This window comes from Pseudonaja textilis, chromosome 2 (assembly GCF_049901715.1).
Source record: "Pseudonaja textilis isolate UNSWEBS1 chromosome 2, rPseTex1.2, whole genome shotgun sequence".
NCBI classification, from domain to species: Eukaryota; Metazoa; Chordata; class Lepidosauria; order Squamata; family Elapidae; genus Pseudonaja; species Pseudonaja textilis.
Genome location: NC_141991.1, coordinates 34774713 through 34798753, shown reverse-complemented (window position 1 = coordinate 34798753; position 24041 = coordinate 34774713). Strand labels below are relative to the sequence as shown.

The 24041-nt window shown below is 38.7% G+C and overlaps 1 long non-coding RNA gene across 2 annotated transcripts in view; it reads right to left on the bottom strand.

The window, feature by feature from the left end:
* Nucleotides 1-1533: 1533 nt before the first annotated feature.
* Nucleotides 1534-24041, bottom strand: part of LOC148126824 (uncharacterized) — a 40606-nt gene continuing 18098 nt past the window's right edge. Inside the window, exons 2-4 of one of the 2 annotated variants that reach the window (XR_015741607.1) lie at nt 11552-11745; nt 10138-10254; nt 1534-1711 (exon numbers count right to left, since the gene is read on the bottom strand). This is a non-coding gene — a long non-coding RNA (uncharacterized LOC148126824). The remainder of the gene's footprint in view (nt 1712-10137; nt 10255-11551; nt 11746-24041) is intronic. The other variant, XR_015741608.1, reaches the window with a different exon arrangement.

The window sequence follows — 24041 nt, the reverse complement described above, 5'->3', positions numbered from 1 at the left end:
GTCAGACCACATTCCTTCACACTCCAGACACTTTAACTCACACAGGGAAAGTGATACTTGCAGCATCCATGCCTTTCTTCCTTTCCCCCCGGGGGGAAAGAGGATGTGGGGAATGGAAAGCTAGGAGAGCGATCACAAGTGAGCGACCGGGTGACCGGGTTGGGGGCATGGCCAGCCAGGGGTCGCCACCGGTTCAACGACCCACGCCAAATAACCACTACTGGTTCACCCGAGTAGGTGCGAACCGGTTGAATACCACCTCTGGACTAGCTCCTGTCTCTGGAGCTTCTCTGGAGTTTTTTCCCCTCCTTTGATGGTACTTTGCTTGTGTGGAGTGACCATTCAAAGTTACAATGGCACTGAAAAAAGTAACTTATGACCATTTTTCACACTTATGATTGTTGCAGCATCCCCACAATCATGAGAGGCCAGGTAAGGAGATGCATGCCTCGATGTGAGTGGTACTGAGTTGGCCACACCCAGCCAACAACATGACCACCAAGTCACATCCACCCAGTCACATGACCATCAAGCCATGCCCACCATCTAAGCCACGCCCACAGAACCGGTTTTTAAAAATTTTGAATCCCACCCCTGGTTATAATATAAGCAAATAATGTATGGAGTTGGGAAGGTTTTTTTCCCCCATCTTCAATTCTGTTATAGATTGAAGGCAAAGAGAACAGGTCTAACATTTTTATAGGCAAAAACCATAATAACCACATTAGACTTCAGTATTAAGTTTCAGTATTTCCTTGTTAAAATGTTGGTGCTCATCTTTCTTGGGGGTGAGGGGAGAAACTCTCTAATGAAATCCTACTTCCAGGTGCACGGGGGGAAAGGTTTGTTCTCAGATATTCTCAGTGGTGCTCTCTAGATACCTCACCACAATCAGAGCAATCATGTATTGATCTCCTTAATATTTACCGAAGAAAACAGGCAAAGCAAGGGATCTGATTCTGATCATCTATTCCTTAATGTTTGTGTGGAAAGACACTCTGAAAAGCAGTGTAAAGATGAGTAGACCCTTCCTGATCTACAATAGCTTCTTGAACTCATGTGGGAGATAAAAAGAAACCAGTGGTTCCTAATCCTGACAACATAGCTTTTCTCCCCTATAAATTGCAGAGCAATAAGTGAAAATAGCTGACACATATCAACTTCTGGTATAAATCTACCATAGATATTTGGATGCTCAAGCTGTGATATCTGTGTTCTCACCAGGGGAATAGATTGGGTGGACAAAACCTCCAAGTGGGGCTCAGAAAATCATCTTTCTAGCTAAAGCTCTGCTGAAGTTCACCTGAGGTTCATTCTTTATACATCAGCTTTTCAGGAAGCCATTTTTTTTCTTTTTCATATCCTCCATGAATCTGTTGAACAGTATTTCTTTGAAATGGAATTCTGAAATTCATACACTGCTGCCAGAGAATTCACTGATCTGCAGTGTTGGTTTTTCTGTGCCATATGATAGGCTGAAAATAAAGCAGCACTGTTGGCAACTTAAAGAGAATTCCAAGCATCATTGTAGCAACAGTATTTATTTAAAGAGAAATTGTATAAGCATAGACATATTGGGACCAGGTGGCTAAAGCAGAGGCTGGAATCAAGGAAGACCATTATTTGAACTGAAATCCATTGAGGACCCTTAATTTCACTCTGCAGATTTTTATCTTAATGACTTGATGTCTCTGATAAACTTCCAAACAGCCTGAGTAAAAAAAAAAAAGACAGGTAATTCCTTATTATATAGAACTTTAACTCAAAGCAACTGCTGAGTCAAGGTATATCCAAGCATGACCAAAAAAAGGGAATTCTGAATGATACTTACCAGTCTCCTGACAGTCATATAGGCAGCATATAAATTAAATACATACATTCTTTAGATAAAAGATTTCAAGTTGGACAAGGGACACTCTGATTCTAGATCAAACAGAACAGAGTTAAACAGGCTATAAAGGGGCAGATTTTTTTTCAGAAAAGCACTGTGAGTGGCAGTTCACCCCCAGTAATTTAATCCTGGGGATGTATTACACTCAGGATTGACAAAATGATCAGGTTGAATTTGAAGTGAAAATAATCAGGGAGGCATCCAAGAAGCAGACACTGTTTTAAAAATATTATCATCCTACTGACTAGGTCATGGCCTATTCTAATCTAATATTTTTAAGGTCAAAATGACCTTGCTCAGAAAAAAAGGTGTCCTGGAAATGAAATGAAATGAAAAGTGAGAAATTCAGAGCCAAAAAAAAGCTTTAACCACAGAAAAGCTTCATAAAAAGCTTCAATCACAGAAAAGCTTCATAAATTTACCTGAATGCATAAAAATGTGAAGCTAGATACAGAATTTGGAATGTAAAGTTGTATATCCTTCTCTGCATATTCAATGTGGATATCAAGTTTAGAAACAAAAACATGTGATTCACTGAAAAAAACCAAAATTCAAACAAAATTGTCCTACTTTGCTTAGTTTGATTTTAAGAAAGATTAGAAGGGTTCCTTGTAATAGATAATAATGAACAAAACTGATGCAGCACGACTTTTGTGGCCTAAATCTTGAGAAATTTATCACCATTATTCACTGTACGCTACTAAGAAAGCCAAAATGACATCAGCTATTATTGAAAACAGTTGAAGACTCTATCAGATTCAACATGCCAGGATATGGAGAATTTCTAATGAGGGATGGACTTAATCATCAAGTTAATTTCTGTTTAGTTTTTTATTTTTATTTTTTTACACTGTCATATTTCTGTATCAGTTGCAATAAGTGAGTATGTTTGTTTCAAGTACATCGATATGTCTGTTGACATGATTCCTTGACATGTTTTTCCTTCCTTCTTTCTTTTCTTTTCTTTTCTTTTCTTTTCTATTCTTTTCTTTTCTTTTCTTTTCTTTTCTTTTCTTTTCGCTAATACTTGCTTCTTTGCAAGCAATTTTAATATTCATCTTAATTAAAATGAATGCCCCCTTATTTTGTACAGACATTTTTTGTTACACACAGCACAGCAAGATTTTGGGAAAATATGGGTTTGGGCATAAAATTGTATCTTGGCTCAGATACAAGTGCAGAAAATGAAAATTGGATAAATACATATTAAAATGCAAGTCATTTCCCCCCTGCCCCCAGTTCTAATGTTGGAAATCTTGAGATGCCTCTAAACATTTCATAAGATATATACCAATACTGATTCCCTAATCATATATTTAGATGGTATGACTCCTGTGTTTTGTTATCTGGCATTTCTATTGGCACTGTTTCCACAAATGGTTCTTTTATTTTTACCTGCCAGACTGTATAAGAAAGCACAATGAGTTCTTATTAGCCGGGCTTTTGTAAAGAGAAACACAGCATTACCCTGAGAACACATTTTGATATGCTTAACTATGACTTAACTGCATGGGTGTGCTTAACTTGGTTTACTGGAGTGCTGATTTCCAATTCTAAGGTTCCAGATTATATGTATCTCCCAAAGTCTCTTAAAAAGTTGACCGCAAAGTAATATTGTGACCATAGACCAGGGGTGTCAAACTGATCGGGGTTGTGTTTGACCTTGGGAGCCAGGGTGGATGTGGCCAGCTCAATGTCATTTGTGTTGCAGGTGCCTATGGTGGTCCGAGCTCTTTGCCAGTAAAAATGGGCTCCCGAGCTCCATTTTCAGCTGCGACAGCCTCCTGCAACCCTCTGCCAATGAAAATGGAGCTCTACATGCCCCTTCCTCCATTTTTTGCTGGCAGAGGCACCACAGGCCACCATTTCCAGGGTGGCCCCACAGGTCAGATCTAAGCATCCTTAGGCCGGAGCTGGCCCCCGGGCCTTGAATTTGACACCCCTGCCATAGACTATCTGAGAAGAAGAAAAATACATGAAGTCTCTTGGAACTGAGTTTCATTCAAAGACTGTACTTTTAAAAATGACATTGCTTTAGCATATTGCCTAGAGCACCAAACTGTGCAAGACTATCTGTGGAAGGAGAATTCTCTATAATATTGGAGCTTAGAGTCTTCAGATATGCTTGCACACCTGTACAAGTTTATTATAAACAAAAGCATGTAATTGGACATGTACAGTACAGATGGAAAAGGCTTTCAAGGCAAGTATTCAAATTATTCTAGGAATTGTTACACCTATTTAGCCTTGAGAAAGCCTACAGATATTATGTGACTGTAGCATATAAGGATGTTTTCAGCATATATTTATCAATTGCTTTTCAGTGCTCAAAAGAAATAAAAGCAGAAACAAAATTACATCCCCATCTGCATATACAGAGGAATGCTTGTTGGCAAGCAATCTCACAATTAATTTGAAAGTACTCAATAATTTAAGTCATGCTTTCAATTTTATTTTGTCTAATTATATTTTTGAAAAATATAATTGATGGAATGCTGGTCTTCAATCCAAGTTCCCAAAATATAGTTTACATTGTAAAACTGTTTGCAATATAGTTTTAAAAATTTACTTCAATCAAACAACAGCAAGAGCAGAAGCCAATGAATTAAAAGTATAAGATAAATAAATTGGAAATAACCTAAGAGCAAAACAAAGGCTAAAAAGAGAGCCCCGGCTTCCAATTATGGACCTAAGTAAAAGAAAATGGAAAAGAAGAAGAGCTTTAGAAACTTCATGAAAGGCTGTCCCAGCACTGGAAGCAAGGAACAGTTACAATCAATCTTCCATCTCATCTGGAAGAGACCTAGCCACCTTACCTTTTATTGTTCATGATCTAATGGACATCATTTCATTAAGATGACCAATAAATTGCTTCTTTGGCCTTTTATAAGCTCCTGCTTATGGCATCATTGAGTCATTTTGTTTTGATTGGCCTATTGGGATTGTCTATGATTTTTCGAAGTACCTGAATCTTCTGCCTTTACAGTATGCATCCAATATGTTCAAACTTTAGCTCCATTATTAGTGCACCATTATTAATCAGCAACCTGATTTTACTTCATCCAATAGTGAAGGATGGCAGATGGAGGTTGGGGAAGTTAAGTCTAAGGACCTCCAATATTTTTCTCCAGTGTCATAATTCATTTTTTTTCTTGAGGCAGCCTTCAGATTTCAGAGCCATAGATCAGAAAGATCTAGAAACTGATGATACCTACCTTTTTATTAATGTGATGTCTGCACACTTTAATATTTTGTCTAGGTTTTCTTTATCTGTTTTCCAAGTAGGAGTTATCTTTAAATTTTCATTGTGGGGAGATAAAATCTCATATTACTTCAATTTCTTCTCAATGCATTTGCTTTGAATGTGTGTGTGTGTGTGTGTATGTGTATACACAATTCAATACATACATATACATATTAAAAAGGGAAATCCAAGCTAATATAAATTAATATCCGTGAAGAAAAAGGGAAAAAAAGAAAGAAATCAAATGGAAAGCTAAGCATGGAAGAAGAAAAAAAGTAAAACAGAAAAGAAAGAAGCAAGATACAAAGTGGCTTCCAATTTTTATAGCACAATTGTAAATTTACCTCTTACGCTATAGTTACATCCAGTGGTAGGATTCAATTTTTTTTACTACCGGTTCTGTGGGCGTGGCTTGGTGGGCATGGCAGGGGAAGGATACTGTAAAATCTCCAGTCAGAGGTGGTACTTGCCAGTTCTCTGAACTACTCAAAATTTCCCCTAGTTCTGGAGAACCGGTCAGAACCTGCTGAATGCCACCTCTGGTTACATCATAACTTTCTTCTTTTTATACCCCATCCTGTCTAATCATCAAAAGCATAAATCATAACTATGTTTTTTTCTGTTTTATATAAAAAGTCCATAAAGGGGTTCCAGTTAGCAATAAAAATGGATATTGTCTTTTCTCTGATCAAAGAAATCAATGTAGTCACTGTCCATCATCTTTACCACCTATTTTGGGGGTAGGGCAATATCTTTTCATCAAAATTATTTTTTTGCATTTTATAATGGTTTCTTGGTTTGGTTTCCTCTTCCACTGAAAGAATATAAATTCCTCCAGAGAAGGTGTCGACCCTGAAGCTGGCCTGGCCGAAGCCATCTTGGAGCTTCAGTGCTACCACATTGGAGCTGAGGGATAGGAAGGAGGGAATTAGAGATAGCTGGAGATGTGTAGTCAAAATAAAATACTTTCTCTGGGGAACCAAGGACATTCTCACACCTGGCTGGAGGAAGGAGGAGTATTGTCACCTGACCAGCAGATGCTGTCTTGATTGGGCCATGTGATTGAGGGAAAAAACTCACTTTTAATTAGGTGAAAACCGAGGGACCCTTCAGAGTCAGTTTTCACCCAATATGTGTCAGAGGTGGTATTCAGCAGGTTCTGACCAGTTCTGGAGGACCAGTAGCAGAAATTTTGAGTAGTTTGAAGAACTGGCAAATACCACCTGTGACAGTATACTTCCCTTGCCACACCCGCTAAGTCACACCCACTGTTGTGGAGCGAAGGGACAAACGAGGCCAAGACCAGAGCATACTAGTAAAGGCTTTATTCAGGGGAATAAAGGGTTGTTGTGCCTGCCCGCTAACAAGGCAGACTGCTGGAGAACAACAACGGCTGGCTCCGTCCGGCAGCCGGCTTTTATAGCCGATTGTCAAACGGAGCCAACCAATGGGAGCTGCTGCTGCTCCCGCCTAAAGTGCGGACCTGGTTGGGACCTCCAAACAGTTCCAAAGACATAACACCCCTCCCCCCTGGCTGGGTGCATGCATAGTCTTTGAGGTATGATGGAGGACTTCGCTGGCGACCCGAACGTCGTAGCTCAGGAGAACTGCCGGTTGGCATTGAGTCTGAGGAGCGCGGTTCCGAGGCCGCTATGGAGTCCTCTGGGATTGGCACTGGATCCGGGGAATGAGAAGTCTCCCCTCGTACGGTTTGGCTCGGTGGAGTGTCTCGGCCAAGACGGTCGGCGCTCCCGCTGGGTGGACGTTCAGGAGCTTCGGGCTGGCTGTCTAGGTCCGTTCTTGGTTCACTTTGTTCGAGTGGGACTGTCTGACCCCTCAGGGAATTTCCCTCTGGAAACTGGGTGAGGATTCGAGGGTTGGCTGCTGGATTCGGCTCACCGCTGTTCCGGTCACTCCGCCGCCTGCGTAGCTGGTCCAGGTGTCTTCGCCATACTCGACCGTCTTCTAATTGGATCCGGTAGGACCTTGGACCGGTGATGGCTACGATCTGCCCTGGCACCCACAATGGATCTCCTGCATAGTTCCTTGCAAAGACTGGGTCCTGCAAGGCAAAGTCTCGCACCTGGCTGTCAGAACCCAAAGGGGTATCAGGACAGTAGTGGGGATGCAGCCTGTCAAGAGTGGTCCTTAAGCGTCTCCCCATTAACAGTTCAGCCGGGGATTTGTTTGTGCTAGTGCATGGGGTTGTATGCTGGCTGAGGAGGAAACGGGATAACTTGGAATGCCAGTCTTCCTGACCGAATCTGGCTAGCACCTCCTTAGCCGACCTGACGGCTCTCTCCGCCATCCCATTGCTAGCAGGGTGAAAGGGGGCCGTGAGGACGTGTCGGATGCCCAGGTTTGTGACATACCTGCTAAATTCGCAGGACAAGAACTGCGGCCCGTTGTCGGAGACTATCGTGTCCGGGAGCCCATGAGTCACAAAAAGTCTGGTCAGGGCTTTGACAACTGCCTGCGTGGTGGTCGTGGGGAGCAAGGCAACGTCTATCCATTTAGAATACGAATCCACGACCACCAAGAAAGTCTTGCCATGGACCGGACCGGCCAGGTCGATGTGTAACCGTGACCAGGGGGCATTGGCACTTTCCCACTTAGCGAAATCTGTGGGTTCAATTACCCCTTGCTCGAGGAGTTTGTCTAGTTCCGCATCCAATTTGGGGCGGATGGCAAAGGGTACCCTACGGAATTTCAGGCGGACAGGAACTGCCTGGGGGTCTACAGAGAAAGAGATGGGTGTGCCATTGTAGCAACCCAGCTCGCTACTGAAAACGTCGGAATAGTCAGAGAACAATGTGTCTACATCAGAAGTTGAGACAGCATGGATTCTTGTGACATTAAGGCCGAGAGAGGGGAACCAATCTAACCCCAAGAGACTAGGGAGGGTACCATTAACCACCACTAAAGGCAAATGGCCTTTGAAGGTTTGGAATTTAACAAGGAACTTGCCTTTCCCGAGGACAGGGATGTTCTTGCCTTGATAGTCTCTCAGCGTGAGGTGGCACTTTTGTAGCTGTTTCCGGGTCAGTCTGGGTTGAATCCTTTTCAGCGTCTCCCAGGAGATGATTGAGAGCACTGAACCGGTGTCCACCTCCATGGTACAAGGTTTACCTTCTAGGGAGAGAGAGAGTTTAATCTTATTAGGAGTTTGGGAAGTGTGGTTGGCGTGGTAACACGTGTAACAGTCTTCTACTTGCCTTTGGAGGCTAGGAGATGAGGGAAATTTCTGGGATGGAGCTCGTGCTGCCTGGCAGACTCTTGCAAGGTGACCTTTCTTGTGGCAGTTAAGGCAGCTGGCGTTTCTAAATCTGCAAAATGCCCGGGAATGGGCACCCCCACAGGTCATGCACAAAGGGATCTGTTGCGGGCCACTGCTGTTTCTCTGACTCACTCCTACCTGGGGCTGTCTCAGTTGCCTTAGGCGATGGACATCAGCGGTTTCAGAGGGGTCAGCTTCGCTCATCACTTCCTCCGAGTGGACGGTGGAAATGCCTGGCTTTGGTGCGGTGCCTTGAATCTCGGCCGTGGACTGCACAGATAGCTCAGCGGCTAGGGCTTCTTCCACCGCTTGGGAAAGATTTAGATCTTTCCTGGCTAGTAGGCGTCGTTGGAGTGTCTGATGTCTTACCCCGCAAACGAGTTGGTCAAGAAGCATGTCGTCTAAGTAGTTCTTGAACTCGCATTGAAGCGCGAAGTCCTCAGGGCTGCCATGAAGTCTGCGCATTGAAGTCCTCAGGGCTGCCATGTACTGGTTGATGGATTCCCCTTCAGCTTGCTTCCTCATCCGGAATGCGAAACGCCTTGCGATCTGGGAAGGTTTGGGAGAATAATGGTTAGAGAGTGTTTCCTGTATTTCAGTCCACGGGACGTTTCTGATCTCCCGTGGTGCGAAGAGTGCGGTGGCGGTGTCGAAAACCTCAGCGCCGCAGTAGCTTAGGAAGTACGACTTCTTTCTGTGTTCCGCGGCATCAGCCAGGCCAATGGCGTCCAGGAAATGGTTGAAGCGGTTCTTGTAGGAGTCCCATTTCTCCTCACTGGGCTTAAATGGTGGGAATGCCTGATTGGCATTCATTTTGGGACCCTCAGCCTCTTAGTGGGGTAGGCTGTCTCTCTGGGTGATCGTGGCCCTTAGGTTTGCGCCGTTTTGAGCGCTGGCGGTTGCGGCTGCAACGCCCGAGGCTCACCCCGTGAGCTACAACCTCGTGAAGGCAGTTTAAATCTCGCGCCTTCCAAGTGCAATGGCGGCGGTGGCTAACAGCACTGAAACTAGCTTCAGTGACTTCAGCTCAGTGCTTCGCTAGGTTGATTTGAATTCAAACGGCAGCGGTTTGAATTACGCGCCCTTTGCGAGCGGGGCGACTGAGGCTGTCAGCGCCGTGACTTTCAGCTCCGAAACGCAGCGGTTTGAGCTCGAGCTCTCTGTGAGCGAGGCAAGTACGATCCAGATGCCGTGGCTTCAGCTCTTTTGCCTTTGGTGCTTCTGGTTGGCCGGTAGTTATCCCATCCTCGTCGCCGGTGTTGTGGAGCGAAGGGACAAACGAGGCCAAGACCAGAGCATACTAGTAAAGGCTTTATTCAGGGGAATAAAGGGTTGTTGTGCCTGCCCGCTAACAAGGCAGACTGCTGGAGAACAACAACGGCTGGCTCCATCCGGCAGCCGGCTTTTATAGCCGATTGTCAAACGGATCCAACCAATGGGAGCTGCTGCTGCTCCCGCCTAAAGTGCGGACCTGGTTGGGAACTCCAACCAGTTCCAAAGACATAACACCCACAGAACCAGTAGTAAAAAAAATTGTATCCCACCACTGATATGTGCCAATACGATAGAAGGTTCTCCTCCAGAGGGGATATCCTAGGAGAAGCATAACTTATTCTGGTTATTTGTGAAAAAGATGTATGTCTTAATGTACATCCACATAAAAATGATGTTTATAAGCTAAGAGACATATTTGGTCTTTGAATGGCATATGAAAGATGTACATACCACTAATTTCTATCATCTTAAATATGACAGTCAATGGAACCTTCTGGAAGGATTTTGTAGTCTGTTCTTCAGAATTTGGGAATACACAAGAGGTCCTGAATTCTCAGGTTATATAATCTGCATGAAGAAGAACAAGAGAATATTCTAATATTAGAAGAACTTGTAAATCCTTATAAACACAATAAATCCAAAGCATAACAATCCTGTTTGCTTCTACTGGAAATGTCTATTTACAAGTAAATGTTCAATGTTTCTTCCAGGCTGTCTGCAACACTGTTATTAGATTAAGCTGTACAGAAGGAAGGAAGGGAGGGAGGGAGGAAAAGAGAGAGAGAGAGTAAGTAAGTTCATTGGGTTCACATTCCCAGAGAGATGAGAAACCAGTCATCACACAAGTATATGCTGTAACTATATCAGCAATAGTTTGAAGAATTTGGAAATAACTGGAAAGGTACTTGAAATGCCTCCATGTGTTCCTTGACGTAGTTGGAAATATGAAACATGTTTTAATGCAAAAATGTTGAAAAGGCTGATTTGTAGTGGGGGAAAAATAATGAAGGGGTAGATAGAGCCATTTATTTATGCTTAGTTTCCTTGGTTTGGTTCAATGAACCCAGCATTTATCTGGTAATGAAAATGGGAGGACTTAAACTGATATCTATCACTTGCCTGAAGCCCCCTAGTGACCGTATAGTTCAGAAAAGATTTGAAGCTCAATTTGCAATAAACAGACGAAAAAACAAGGCAGGCTAATACAACGAATATTAAATGCAGTTTGCCATAGTGGGCATTGCCCTCCCCAAAACTTCCTTCTTTGGTTGTTTCTGTATTAAGAGTCATGGAAAAACCCCAGCTGCTCTTCCCCCTTTCCAGAATAAGACCAACAATTCACTCTGCCTAATAAAAGGGCCAGACTTTTTATTTTATTTTAATCCTTTTTAAACACATCTTTAAATGCATCAAGTATGCATTTTTATTTATACCAGGCATGTTGCAGCTTTCAGTTTTCTACAAATCCTTGTCATGTCATCACAAAGTATTTGCTAGCAATTTTGAAATGCTCACTCATCCTTAAAGATAGATGGATGGATGGATGGATGGATGGATGGATGGAGAGAGAGAGAGAGAGAGAGAGAGAGAGAGAGATTTCAAGTTTTAAGATTGCTGACAGTCCAATTTTATAGTAAAATTATAAAATATATACACTTCAGAGCAATACCTACCAGCCAAAATGCTGGTCACCGAGCAAGAAAAGGCAGGTACAAGAATAGTTAGAGCAGCTCGCAGTTTTGAGACTGATTTTTTTTTGTTCACTGTCATGAGAAAACTCTCTCCTCCAGACTTCAGAAAGTTTCTCTTAACCGCTGCTAGTTTTTAGGACACAGCACAGAGAAAAGCAACATCAACTTTTTACCATTAAAGGCTCTGCAGCAATCTTGAAAGACGTGGATCCCAGCTTGGTCCAAAGCCAGGCTTCTGAGCGGTGCAGATTGTTTGCCAAGGACAGCCAAGTAAAACCAGATGCTGTGTGCTGGGGTTGTGCAGGATGGATAAGGCAAAGGAAAGGGAGCTGAAGAAATAATGCCGCATTTAAAGATATTTTAGAAGCTGTTCTGGCAAAAATAAGGAGAGTTGGATTGCATTAATAAAACTTAAGTGTGGACAGTATCCAGATATAAAGATCATGGTTGAAATAAATTGAAAAGTAGTGAAAATAACAAAAAAACATTGTCTAGATAGGTTTCAGCTACTTTTATGTAGATTAAATAATCTGACATTCAAGAAACATTACAACTGGATAACTTTACAAAACAACAGCAACAACTTCCAAACTTTCTCAGCACTGAGAAGTAGAAACATCTATAATAAAATGACGGAGCCATAAAATATTTAATGGACATTAAATATTGGAGAAAGAACATTCCCATTTCTGAAAGTTTTTGATTTCCCAATGCCCACAATACATTTCAGAAATAGACCTACATATCCTGTAATTATAACACCCTACCAACAAAAGCTAAACATCAGATTCATATATCATAATAGTGGCTTGCAAAGGAAATTGGGTTTGTAACTGCAAAAAGCATGGGCAGCTATGTATATCTATCCATATGGGAATCTTTGAAGCTGTTGGAAAGTAATTTCTTCTGACCACACCCAACATGTAACCTTTGCCTTGGAGAAAAGTCTTACTCAATAAATAACTCAACTTTAATTTTGATCCTGTTGCCTTTGGTTTATTTCATCAGTCTGATGCCTGTTCATTAGACACATAGGCTCTAACCCGACAGTTTTCAAGTCTTTCATATAATCTCATGAAACTTAGCTTACTATTCAGTCAGCCACTATTCTCCATCATTCTTCTTTGCAAATTATAAAAATGAAAGTAAACACATCTATTTGTCTATTCCCTCTATAGTGTGACTGTAGAAGACAAAAAATAGAAAGAGCAAATAATTTAAATAAACCTTTCAAAAACCATTTTAAGTAAAATTCAAAATCAAAACAAGGATGCTATTTGGGGGCCATTTCATGAATACATTCTTTTAAGTTATCTATACACATATTGCTCTTCCTTATGTGATATCAATATTGAAGATAATTGTACCCATGTAGCATCTATCTTATAATAATTTTACATTTGTTTGGACATGTCCAGGCAATACTTACTTTGGGAAGACTGGAAACCAACTTTTGATTTATATGCTTCATCTTCAGAACAGAGAGTATGAAACATATGGACCACTTTATTCCAATCTAGAATAGTATAAAGTGACTGTTTGGGATTGAGGGAAAAATTTGTACTTTTATTTTGGTGAAACAAGGGGCCCTTCAGAGTTGGTTTGCACCAGATCTGTGCCAATATATTTCAAATAAAGCTATTCTTTGAAGAATTAACCTGCTTCGGAGTTTTGCTTGCAATGGGTTTATTATTGGAATCCTGACAGGTATTCCCATGAAACTCTATGGAAACAAAAGCTGGACTTTAAGAAGCAAAATAGAAATACTGATGTCTTTGAAATTTGGAATTGGAGAAATCTCCTGAAAGTACCTTAGACAACCAAGAAAACAAACTGATGGATCAGTAAACAAATCAAGCTAGAGTTCTCATGTGAGCACACAAACGACCAGGCTCAAATTATCCTACTCACTACTCTCTGGAAAAGGATCTAATGATAGGAAAAATAGAAGAAAAAGGAAGAACATAATGACTGACAGCAAGATGGATGGATTCAGTTACAGCGGCAATGAGTCCACCATTAAGAGACTTGAAAAGAACAGGGGTAAATCCTCATGGGGAAAATCTATTTATGTGCTAGCTAGGTGTCAAAATGACTTGATCAATAAATAAATCAATCAGACTACCTGCTTCCAGTGCCTTTGCCCATCTACTAGGATCTGGAGAGTGGGCTCTTTCTAGGTGAAACTCTCTAGTACTCCTCAATAACCACAAAGATAAGCCTTCTCAGTTGTAGCTATTCTTCTATGGAACAACATTTTCCCTAAGAACAGGCTGGCCTCCACCTTGTTGATTTTTCCAAAACACATTAAAACTTTTCTATATCAGAGGACCTGGAAAATATATCTGCTCTGTGTGGAAATACTCACCACTTTTCACTCAGCCCCCATTTTGGAATGCCCTGTACGTTTTGTTATTGCTCTGGTATAAAAGTTTTATTGTTATGATTTACTGGAGGGGTGTGCAAGCAGCTCAGAGTTTTATTTTTTACTAAAGTGGCATATAATCTTATCAAAAAAGTAAATGAATAACTATATCTAACATATAGCAAAAAATCTCTTCCTCCCATAAATCTATATTTTATACATAAGCAAGTACTATGAGCCCCATCATTCAGACCTAATCGAGAAAAATTCTGTAACAACTATCAGAAACAGTAACATATATATTGTAAACTTGATCCAATAAACCCACTTCTAAAAGATTTTTACTTCTTGATCTTTAATCCCTTGAAATAGTATCCTACAAGCCGATTGCTCAGTGGTTAGAATGCAGTATTGCAAGCTACTTCTGCAGCCAACTGCCTACAATTTGGCAGTTCAAATCCCACCAGGCTCAAAGTTAACTCAGCCTTCCATCCTTCTGAGGTGGGTAAAATGAGGACCCAAATTGTTGGCAATATACTGACTTTGTAAACCGCTTAGAGAGGGCTGTAAAGCACTATAAAGTAATATATAAGTCTAAGTGCTGTTGCTATTTTATCTTTTTGGCCTCTCAGAAATTATTTCAAAAGTTTAACACATCGCTTTTGTAAATCCAAAATCCAAGGCTGTCTAAGTCATTCTTCAGGTTTATTATTTATATATTCCCTTTTAATTATTAAGAGGTCATCTGGTTTTATTTGTAAATACAAAGAAACAATATTTTCCATATCATTCTTGTAGACTGACATTTTAAAATTCGTATTCAGATCCACATTCAAGTCAATCACAGTCTTTGTTTTATCCAATAAAATCTGTTCTTCTTTCATAACTCCCTTTGAATCCATTTTTATAGTAGTAGGCATTCTTAAGAGTAATTTCTGAGTACATTGTCCCCAAATATCCTTAAATTCTTCCATGTCAAATAATATTGCTCCATTCTATATTAATGGATTTCCCCCGTTTTAATTATAAACTTTAGTTTTTTCTGGTTCCCTCTTGTCAACCTTCAAATTCCCTTCTTATCATGTTTTTATTTCTAATTAACAACACTTTCACATGGGAAGATTTCTTAAAATAGTTTCAAAATCTTAAATATTTATTTGTAAAATTGTAAAAAAAAACACCACAGGAAGTATTACATTAATTAATTTCTATTCTTATTTCCAGATCATCCCTTAATCTATTTATAATTTTCCAAAATTAACTTTCTAGTCGCCTTTCTGTTGTTTATTTTTTTAAAAATAAAGTTTTTAAAGTTGCATAAAACATCTTTCATCAAGGATAGAATGAAACTCACTCCATTTAAAAAAACCAAAAACCATGCCCTTCTGAAAGTTTTTAACAACCAAAAAGCCATTAACAAGTAATTTCCTAAAGTGGTTAAGTAAGGAAGCATGCTATTTGGAAAGCACTTCTGGATTTTGGAGTTGAGGTGGAGAAAATAGGAACAGTGAAAGTCTGACTTTGGTTTTTGTTGATTAGTTACATTTGTTGTTATAGAAATGGCTAGTATATATTTAAGTATATAAAAATAAAAAGTTGAGGCTCTAATGTTGTTATTTTATTCTACCATGCTAAAAAGAGTCAGAAGTCAATGTTTTTCTTTTTTTCCCCCCCTTTTATCCTGCACTTCATTTTCTTCCCTTTTATCTTTCAGTTTCTATATTATAGTCATTCTACCAATTATCTTTTATTCTTATTAATACATATTTTTTTTCCTTCACTAAAAATTAAAAAAAATGTTTTGCTTTCTATACTCTAAGTGCTATTCAAGACACAAAAGTCATGGATTTTATGGCACAATATTTTTTCTACTGTTGTTTGGTTTTTTTTCCCCATTGAATGGTTTGATAAGCTCCATTGCTTCCCAAACTTCCATTTCAGTGTTATTCTTTCCCTTTTGATGCTCCAGAAATATGGATGACAATATTGCCTCAGCCAGAGGTCTTTCGCTTCTCTCTAAATCTTGAAAATCCACAGGGAATATGTCCTTTGAAGTGAGCCATTTGGAAGCTTCCTCATCTTTTCCAACAGCTAAGTCACTTGGGCAAAAAATGGAAATGAAGCATGAAATACTATAACGAATGTCCAAATGTTGACTGCTCCTCTATCAGATTTCTAAAGGAACAACCAGGTTTCCCAACACTCCTTAGTTCTCTTTCTGCCATTCTTACAGGATGCTTATTTAAGTACTTACTTACTTACATCCTCCTAATTGGTATTCTATTTAGTAAAAAAAAAATGATGCTAGGGAAAGTAAAACCCTAACTGTAACCTTTTTTCAAAATTATGCTCATTTCTGTACTTATATAGTAAGCTATAATTTTATATTAATATATTATTTGTACAGCATATCTCCAACAGTGGTGCATTTAAAATATTTTTACCACTGGTTCAGTGGGCATGGTTTGGCGGGTGAGCTTTGCACACGCCCTCCAAATGTGCACTTTGCCCAGGCACAGAGTCTTTCTGCAAGCCTGCACTCTCCCTGTCGCTTCAGCAGCTGCTGTGTGGCAATCTGTTGTGCTGCTCAAAGCAGCTGCACTTCAAAAGCAGGACATAAAGGTTAGTATGGGAGCCCAGGCAGGTGGGTGTGCCAAACAGCAGAGTGTCAGAGAGAATTGGTTCGGTCTCCGCTGCTCATTGGAGCTACTGGCTCGACAGAACCAGGCCAAACCAGAAGAATACCACCACTGATCTCCAAAATGATATAGCTATCTATTGAGACCTGCTAGCTATGTTTCAGAGTCATTATTGTTGTAATATGAAAAGCTTCTGACAGAACATCTAGCTCAGGTCCACAATGGTTTAAGTTATCAGTCACTGGTTACAGTCGTGGATACTTACTGTTTAAATATGGTTTTAAAGGAAGCTTGAAAGGGAGTAATTTATTTTCAAAGATGGGAGTTCAGCCTTTTTCAGCAGAAGTGACAACCCCATCACAGAAGGCGGTACCAGCAGACAAATATACAGAAAAGTACATATTTGGAAAATAGTTGTTCAGGACCAGGAATAATGGTTTTCTGCAGGTTTTTTTAGGAAGTTGAATATCCCCTGTAAAATGTAGGTAGCTGTTCTTTTAACTTAGTCTGGCAGGTTTCAGCTACGTGAATTCTCTCAGATGCAAATGGAAACAGAAATAAAGTTCAGCCAAACATCTGGATTACTTCTCACCAATTCCAGCAGTCTACCTGAATGTTTTCCTGTCCAGGAACCATTGAAAAAAGCTACAACTTGAGAACTGCATCAGGATGATTTCCTCCTCATTTCCTAAACCTTTTTTCTTTTGGGTTATGTCCTTTAAATTATTTTATTAGCAACCATGAAGCAGCTTATTCATGTTATAGAAAAGATAACATAGGAAGGAAAGATAACTACAATGCATAGAAATCCATCTGTGGTAGCCCTCCTGGTTAAACCAAACAAGATGAGCAAAATCTAGTTTATTGTATGGCTGCTTTAACAGAATCTTTGAGTCTGAAAATATAAAACTTCCTGTCTCCATTTTTAAGTGCTTGATCCATTAGGGCAGATCCTTTCTAAGTTTCTTTCTTAAACCATTGATGGTTCCTGCCTCTCTTATCTAAATGTTTCCTAGGCAATGTCTCTTACCCTTTTCCGCAAGGTCAGTCTCACATTCCATTACAACATGATACATTGCCCATCATTAGTCTTCATCTGAAAAGCTCAAGGTGTCTTACCCAGTCATGCAAATCAAAGGGCAAATCAGACCAAACACATGTAGGAGTCCATATTCAGAGCTACTGTCAGATTCACCAGCTTCAGCACCTTGCTGGCATTCTGTCATCAATTCGGGAATGTGTATACCTTTTTGATAGGGAAGTGGGAGAAGGGAATTGTCAGTTGAGGAAGAACAGGGAGGTTTGGAATCCAGTTCATACTGATGCTGGCATCTTCAAGGCCATTTGCCCTGAGAGTGGAATTTCACCAGCCCAAACACCTCAGTACTTCTCATAACATCTTGGCGGTGCTGGACTGGCTATTCAGACAGACCATGGGGGAAGGGCAGCAGGAAACCAGGGACTTAGTTCTGTATTGGCACGTGGGAATTTTACATTCTGCTTGACTCTACTGCAATCAGCATGTCTTAGTAAAAGAGCTTTTTTGCTTCAATCAAATGGAGTCGAGAGTTTTACTTCCCTAAGGGATCAGACTGGGGAAGGCCTGACACCTACATTGGGGTGATAAGTACAGTGAAGTGTTATGATTTCTCTATCTTTACAGTGTGTGTCCAAATAGTGGTCCAGTTTAGACTGATCCATTCCTTAGTGAGGAGGGACAGGCCCCAGAAGCACCTACAGGGACACAATGAGGAGAATGCCATACTATCTGGCAGATTAAACCACTTCAATTGCCTTGAAGTGGAGACAGAGGTCCAAACAAGATGCCCAGGACATAATTTTCTAAAGTTATCTAGAGTTTGATTGACTGAATGGCTAGTCATTCTCTCTCTCCCCCTTCAAAAGGAGGCAATGGCAAACCATTTCTAAAAAACCTTGCCAGGGAAACTGCGGGAACTTGTTTAGGCAATCACCAGGAATCAAAACTGATTCTAATGTGCAAAAATATAATACACATTTATTTTAAATTCTAAACATGTAGTGCCAGATTTCTCTTTACACAGCCTGGAAACACTGTGAAAATAAACATTTTACTTCACTGCATTTCACAATCAAATGTAGTCTTCTGTCAAACCCCACCCCCCAAAACCCCAAACCCTGAACAAACAAATGTTTAAATTTGTTCTGGGTTTGTTCTCTCTTTTAGCATGTGTTGTTAGCCAATTCATCGATACCAATACTCATTTAGGAATCTATAATGTCTAAATTATAGGAACAAAAGATAATTTACATACAACCACTACCAGAATGATATAAAATGATCAGCAATGCACAGTGCAAGCTTCAAAAATATAAAAGGCAACTAGATGCTTTGTAATTATCTGAGCAATTCCAACAAAATAGTTGCTTTTCTTTAAAAGGCACAAGTTCTAATTGCTGTTATCCCATATATATTTCTTTCTTATCTTAGTTAAATTGCTTGTTTAGTTTCCCCCAAAATAATTTTGTGTCAGGGAAAGAAAATGTCTTGAATATGACTAAATTTACATTTGGAAAGGGGGTGGAGGAGAAAAAAAACAGAACTGGAATATTAAGAAATGCCACAAGGAATGTTTCCAATTATAGAGTATGGAGGGAAAACGATGGATATCAACATTTAACAATATAATTCAAATAGATCAGTTACAGCATATTATGCAGAAAGAACTAAAATATATTGATTAGTTGATAAGGACATGTTTCAAAGTACAGTAAATACTCCCAATGCAGTTTCTGCATAATGAAAATATAAAATTTTGTTTATTTATTTTCCACATTCATCAGTTTCAGGAAACTTCTTCCTGTGCCAATGATGACTCATTTACCAATTATATCTAGTTTACTTCACTTCAAAATTATTACACACTGACCACTGTCCACAAAGGGAAACTAATTAGTTACATCTTTGAGTCTGTAAGTTATAAGATGACTAAATTTTCCAACTCTTCATCTTTAGGATATTTGAAAGGTTGGTTCCCCTAAAGCCAGTGGAATGGTATGGAGCTTCCAAAATTACCAGCAGTTTACCAGTCAATACTGAGATTGCAGTACATGTTAATACCAGATGCAAAACCTTACTCTGCAAACGGCATGAAAATACTGACTTCTTTGACAGATTTCTCTAAGGATTATTCTGCATGTATTAATTAGCATAATTTTAGACAAAAACAATGGAAAGTTTTTAACATGGTAGAAGAAGAAACATGGATTTAAAGAATTTATCACCTATTACCCCCATGGGGAAAATACAAAATAAGATACAAAAATGCAAATTTTATTCTCATTTTTATTTGCTGAGATGCAGCCAACAGGACCTTTGCATTTGATAAATCCTGAAGAGATGTTTACATTATTTTAAAGCAAGTAATACACATTCCCTTTGACCATTTGAATTCAATTTTTTTGCTTACAATTTTGGGAAATATGGACACTGGCAGGAATTTTATTAAATGGGTAAAATTGTTTTATATATCACAAAGCCACAGGTAATTATTAGAGAAAGTGAAAAGGGACTAGATAAGGATGTACCAGTTGCCATTTATTTTAGCTTTGAAAGTATTGACTAGATATATATGAGATGAAACAATAGTTGGAGTAAAGATTAAAAGGGAAACATATAAATCATAGGTATTGGGTGATAATTTTGGAAAATCCTCTGGCAATGATAGAAATAATAATGGAAAAAGTAAAAGATTTTGGGGATAGCTAGTCTTAAAATAAACAAGCAAAACACATAAAAAGGAATATAAAAATGGGGGGAAATGAAATTGATAGGAAAAAATAGTTTTCAGATGGAGTAGGAAATCAAATTCTTGGGTAGCACTAGACTAACATCAATTGAATGTTATAGCAGAATAATTATGTTAAGACATGAAATGATATCAAGAAGGGTGTTATGGGAGAAATTACCATTATAATTATTGGAAAGAATTTTTGTGATAAAAATGAATGTTTTGCTTGATGGTTTTGTTCTAAACTTACTTATTATGACAACTGATGCACCATTTAAACAATGGCAGAAAAATATATCTAAGTTCGTATGGCAAAAAAAAAAGGGGGGGGAAACCATCAGTTAAATACAAAATACTTCAAGATGCAGAAGGAATGAGAAGGATCGGGATTGCCTGATTTGAAATTGTTTTTTGTAGCCTGCTTAGTGTGGATGAGAGAGTATATTTTACTGAGAAATAAAAGAATTGTAAAATTAGAAGGAAATCAACTAAGGGTCAGATTGTTTTCTAAGGTACAATAAAATTAAAGTAGTTTTAAGTATCATTTAAGAATCATTTCATTATAAGTGGAATATTGAGGATATGGAACAGGTATAAACCCAAACTGTGCCAGAAAAATTACTCTCAGCACAAGAAAAATTTTACAGGAAAGAAACAGTAGGAAAGGACAAAAGTTTAACTTAATGAGAGTTGTTAGAGCAGGAACATGGAGAATATAAGATGAAATCAAGAGAGCAATTGGCTGCAGAGGGATTTAATTTCAATGGCTTCTGCATGCACAGCTAAGAGAAAGACTTAATGTAAATAATAGGACTTTGGAATTGAACATTTAAAGTTGACCTACATACAAATTATGAATATATAATTGCTAAAATGTACAAACTTTTATTAAAATGTTAAGCAGAGGAAGTGGAAAACTGTATTATAAAATGGGCTAAGAACATTGGACACAATATATTTGTGCAATAGAGGAAAAAATGTGGTTAAAAGAATTGAAATTTACACTATGTTTTAACTTAAAAGAGAATTTTTAGGATGTACTGTTGGTATATGACTCTGGAAAAAAATGTTCAGAATGTATAAAAATACTTAAAATTTATGTTGGAAATATGAACAACATAAACAACAAAGATCAATTTATCAGTCCTGATAGATTTTTTTTTAAGATCAGATTTTTTTTGTGTTCAAATACATATAACGTTATAAAGAATTTTAAAAAGCAACATTCAACTGAAACCAGAACTTTTTCTGGCTGATTGATGGACAGTCAATTAGAAAAGAATCAGGGAGCATTATTGGTATGTTGGTGAGTTGGTGAGATTATTATATGTGCCAAAATTCAAAAACCCACAATGGACAGTTGATGAAGAATACAGAACTAGCAGAGATGGCAAAAGTAACTTGGTTCATTATAGAAAAAACAGCAACTACATTTATTTGTGACTGGAAACCTCTTTTGCTGAAAAAAAGAGAAAAATGAACCTGTAAATTATCAGTGTGAAGATTAGAAAAGGTAGCTGATTAAAAAAAGGGAAATTATGATATAACCATAGATAGTTATTTTCTATTTTTTTTAATTGATTCACTATTTTCCTTATTTTCTTTGTTTCTTTTCTAATATTTGTGTTGTGTTATCTTGAAAATACTTATTTAATTTTTTTAAAGAAATGCACTAACATGAAGCTGAAGCCCAAAACAGGCAAATTATAGTTTAAAAAACTAAGAGCCCAATACCACAAGCTTCCCCACAAAGCAAAAACTCAAAAACTAAAACTCTTACCCTATTAATTTGGTATGGACTTACCCATTTTTTTAATCCTCTGGGTTTCAGGTCTCTGAGCACTGTGAAGGTCAGTATCAGGTACTGAAAGGCTGCCCATCGGGGATTTATTAAAATATGCAAAAAAACTGACTTCTGAACCATAACTCGATGTCCACACAGATTGTCTGTAACTACCATGTATTGTTGATTATACAGCCCAAGGATTTTCCTCTAAATTCTGCTTCCTTTGCAAAGCTTTCCTTTAGTTTTGTATTCAGCTTTCTAAACCAAATAACTACAAAATCCAGAGCCAATACAACCCTTCTAAGTTAAACCATTTTCCACAGTTATAGTTTTGTAAATTTTACTTCCTGCAGCAATCAGCCCAAGAAGACATTCACAACGTTTTAACAGATTTGTTGTGTTTTCATTTAGTTTAGAATGGTTCTAATAGTGAAAGTATAGAAAACCTAGTTTTCTCCATTTTACCTCTCCTTGCTTAACTGTCATTATATTTAAGTGTATAGAAAATGAGACTGGGAAAAGAAGCTATAATTTTATAATATAAGAAAATAAAAATGATGCAACAGAATCCAAATGGCCCCCTGTGTTTTATGTGATTTAGCCTTAAGCATTGTCTACAATAGCATGGGTTGACAATTGATTTGTAGTTCCTGTTTTTATTTCTGTCACCCCAAAACAAAATAAAAACAAAAATCAACCCACCCTATTCCTATCCTAGATAAAGGATGAGCAATGCAAATTCTTCTACAGCCATAAAGGAAACAGTAAACTCTGTGTTCTTCGGTTTCTGTGCTTCTCAATTCAGAACACAGAAATAATAAATATTTCCCACATGATTATAAGGTACTCTTTACCTTCTCCAACTAATTGTGCTCTAGATTTGAACTCCTTCAATTCCCATAATTCACAGCATACATAGCTGGGGATACCAGGGACTGAGCTGAAACAGCCTTGGGGAATTTCCACTGGCTAAAATAAAGATGATAAAAGAATCATCATGACTAAACATTAATTTTTATTGATAGCAAGGAGCTGAGTAATTGTCTCCTTTTAAAATTGCTTTTAACAAACCTATATCGACTTGACATGTTTTCCTAAACTCTCTGGATACATAGAAACATTGTAAAAAATCAAATACAAACTAAGATATAAAATCCAGGTGCCCCCAACCCCATTTTAAAATAGAAATAGCACTTAAGATTTATATACCGCTTCACAGTGCTTTACAGCCTGAGTGATTTACAGAGTCAGCATATTGCCCCCAACAATCGGGGTCATTTTACTGACCTTGGAAGGATGGGATGCTGAATCAACCTTGAGCCGGTGAAACTCTGGCAGCCAGCAAAAGTAGCCTGCAGTACTGCATTCTAACCATTCTAACCAGAATTGATTGGTCTTTGAAATTTTCCTTGGTATGATGAGGCTAATTGAACTGCTATAGGGAAGGAGTCCAAAGAATGGAAGTTGGGCACAAAGAATGTCTGCTTCTGTCAAGTGACAATCTTGTATATATGTATGGCACCTGAAGTTTGTCCTACTAGAACTGGTTGGAAAGTTAGGTAAATACAAAAGAAGGTAGTCCTTCAGTTCCAGGGCTTATATAGAGGCTTAACAATTATATTGTTGTAAGCCACCCAAAGTCACTTGACAGTGAGATGGATGACATATAAATTTAATGAATAAAATAAAAATTAAAATGACAACAATCATCTGGTAACATCCAAAACAGGGGGAACTACTATGTTACTGTTTGCAGTCCAGAGTCATTTGTTGAAATGGGCAGTTATATATATATTGGTTAACTAAATAATTAAGTAAACCCATAAACCCATAACTGTCAGGGCTCCTGCATTCTAGACCATTTTTGGCTTCCCAGTGTTCTTCAATTGCTGCCCAATATACAGCATAATGCAATAGTTAGAACAGGATGTCACTAGGCATGAGTGACTGTGTATATTCTCAAATCAGGCAAAGTCACAATTGGTACTCAAGCTGTAATTGTGCCAATCAGTGCCCTCCTTCCTAACTTGCTACCTGTTCTTCTGGCAGCTGCTCTTATGCTCTTTTCAAAGGAGAAGAACCACAGCAGTGCCTCTGACTCCA